Here is a 3,338-nt window from a genome sequence, read left to right as displayed (position 1 = left end):
GCCTTTCCCAGCTAACACTCCCCTCCCCCCACTTCCCTTTACTAGCCATCACTTTCCCTGCCGTACTCACCTGCTCTACACTACTATCCCTTCCTAGCCCTCACTTCCCCTAACTTTCTCTGCCTACGCTACTTGTTCTTCACAATTTTCCCTCACTTGCTATTCTTACCATCCCCTCATTTCCCCCTCATTTCTGAAATTTCTGTTTATGTTTCCACAAACTGATTTGGTCTCAAGGCCAGTGTGAAATTGTTCTTATTTAGGCGTTCTTGTATACTTTGTCGTTCAAAATATATTCATGGCTATATAAGAAAGCCGGAAAAACAGAAACCCAGGCGGAAAAATTATATATAGTTTATAACTTCCCATGCAATCAAGAATACTTCCTCTTCTAAAATTTTCGAATATTAAGAGTTCTAAAATTTTTTGTAATAAAATCTTTTAAAATTTTTCGTATTTAAAAAAAATGAAGTAAAAAATGAGAATAATACAAAATTCCTTCAATATTGCAAAAATATTTTATATTATTAATAAACTAGAAAAAAATTATCATTTAAGCAGCATGTGTTCATAAACATCCGCTTTTTCGTGTAAAACATAAATTAGTTCTAATTTTTCAAATAATAAATTAGAAACTCCTATGACAATTTTGTTTTTAGAAATATTTTATAATATTGTGAAAATATTCGACGGAAATTTGAAATATACGGATTGAAATTTTTAATTGTACTTTTTTTAATTTTCTAAGAAGTAAAATGTTATTATATATGATTTTAAGTTATATTTTTAAAATCTACAGAATTTTAAAGGATTTCGTTTAAAAAATTTTTAGAACCGTCAATACTCCGAAAATTTGTCATTATGTATTTTCAAATAGTTTGTTTTTGATATTGTGAAATAAAGAATTGCATTTGGAATGAAAAAATTAATTTTGTACCAAAAAAATGGTGGATTTTCACCAAATATATAAATTCTTAACCAAATATAAATTTTCTTCTAAATGGTTGAATCTTAGAACCCAAAGTACGAATTTTCCACAAAACAGTAAAATTTTCAACAAATCATTTGAATTTTTAACGAAATATTTAAATTTATATGTAAAAACAAAATAATTTTTAACAAAAAAAACAGACGAATTCTGAACTAAAAAAGCAAACGAATTTTCTACAGAATAGTTACATTTTCATTTAGAAAATTAATTTACTACCAAAAAAGATTAGATTTTAACGAAAAAGTTACAATTTTTACTACAAAAGGTGAAATTTCTACTGTAAGAGATATTTTAAACCAATAAGATTCAACAGAATAGTTGAATTTTTAAGAATAATAAATTAAGAAAAATAAATTTTAATAAATTTGCTGAATTTTCAACAAAGCAGTTACTTTTTCAACCAAGAAGTATGCATTCTTAAAAAAAATTGTTGAATTTTCAAGAAAATAATTTAATTTTAAACGAAAAAATAAAAATTTTATTAAAAAATACTATTTATACTATTTTTGTTACCTGTGGGGAATCAGAGGCCTGTACATTACCAGCATTTTAATTTTATAATACTTTGAACACAGAACCTTTTATAGTCTACCTTCTCAATAGATCTCAAATTTCATTAAAAATTCGTCTTATCACGTATAAAAATAATCTTTTGGTTTAAAGTTGATCTTTTTTAGTTGAAAATTCAACGTTTTCTTTAAGAGTTTTTCAATTTTATTAAAAATTCTTTTTTTTCGGTACAAAATTAATTTTTTTGATTTGAAAATTCATCTTTTTGGTTAAAAATTTAACAACTATTTTTCAAAATTCAATTATTTTCTTAAAAATTAGAAGAAGAAAAAATTGTCCTAAAAATCCAACCTTTTGGTTGAGAATTCTTTAATTTTGTTAAAAATTCGTTTCTTTTTCGGTAGAAAAATAATATTCTTGTTTAAAAATTCATCTTTTTGGTTTTCAAATTTAACAGCAAAGTTTTAACGTTGAACCAGTTTCTCAAACATGAATTTTTTGGTTGACCATTCAAAATTTTAATGAAAAATTCATCTTTTTGGTTGGAAATTAAACTGTTGTGTTGAAAATTCCTTTTTCTTTTGTTGAAAAATTACTATGATAATTAAAAATTTATCTATTCCATTTTCGGACGAAAATGGTTCTATTTTTTAGTAAAAGTAAACTTTTTGTTAAAATTGAACGATTTTGTTTTAAAATCTTTTTTTTTTAAATTAATCTAGTTTAGTTGAAAATTCAACTTTTGGGTTGAGAGTTCTCGTATTTTCGTGGAAATTCGTCTCTCTTGGTATTTAATTAACTTTTTTGATCAAAATTTCATATTTTTCATTTAATAATTCAACAGTGTTGTATAGAAAATTCGTCCTTATTTAATTGAAAATTAAAAAATTTAGTTTAAAAAATGAACTATTTGGTTGCATTTTTTTTGTATAATTAAATTTTTTTAATTAAAAGTTTAACTAGTCTATTTTTGGTTAAAACTTTATCTTCCTTAGTTTAAAAATTCAATAATACACGGATTAACTGTCGAATAAATTGTATTAGCTAACGGGGGAAGGGGTTAATGTCCCATAGAGGAATGCGGAGGAGTGGGGGTAGAGCCCTAGCTCGAATTAGGATTAACGGCATCATTGAGAGCGGCATTATTGGGAAGGTAGACTGTCTAAACGGAATAAAACAGTATTTCAGACACAAATTTAATATTATCAAATTTACTAATTTTTTCTTTTAACAAAAAAATCTCTTTTATGCTTTAAAAGAAGGGTTTTTTTAAAAAAATACTTGAATTTACAACCGAAAAAGATAAATTTTAAACCAATAGTGCCATAGTTCATATTTCAATAAAAAAGATGAAATTTATAGACAAAAAGAACTTTAAAACCACAGACGAATTATCAATAAATACCAATTTTTCACTCAAGAAAGAAATACAAGCATTTTTACCCAACAAAAGTTTAACTTCAAACCAAGAAAGTTATTTTTTTCCCAAAAAAAGGAGAATTTTCAGCTGAAAAAGATCAATCTTAAAAAAAAATGGAAAAATTATATTTTAAGTCAAAAAATGAACGGAGGTATTCAATCAAATCTTTCAACAACAAAAATTTAAATACTTAAGCAAAAAAGAATTTTGAACCCAAAAGTTGCATTTTCATATAAAAAAATGAAATCTACTAAAAGAAATGAATTTTTAAAGAAAAAAATTTTTTCTTTTAAATTGAATTTGCTCTATAAAAAGATTCCAGATCACTTTTCCTCATCAAAATATGAATTTTTAAACAGGAAATAAAATTCTATAAAAAATTGAGTTTTCATTCCAAAAAGACGAATTTCAACCCCC

The 3,338-nt window shown here is 24.7% G+C and overlaps 1 protein-coding gene across 5 annotated transcripts in view; it reads left to right on the top strand.

Moving 5' to 3' along the window:
• The window catches only part of LOC117167487 (schwannomin-interacting protein 1 homolog), a 108,455-nt gene that overhangs the window by 99,147 nt on the left and 5,970 nt on the right, over positions 1-3,338 (top strand). The window lies entirely within an intron of this gene.

The sequence above is a fragment of the Belonocnema kinseyi genome, chromosome 2, assembly GCF_010883055.1.
Source record: "Belonocnema kinseyi isolate 2016_QV_RU_SX_M_011 chromosome 2, B_treatae_v1, whole genome shotgun sequence".
NCBI classification, from domain to species: Eukaryota; Metazoa; Arthropoda; class Insecta; order Hymenoptera; family Cynipidae; genus Belonocnema; species Belonocnema kinseyi.
This window is presented reverse-complemented; position numbering and strand designations above follow the sequence as displayed.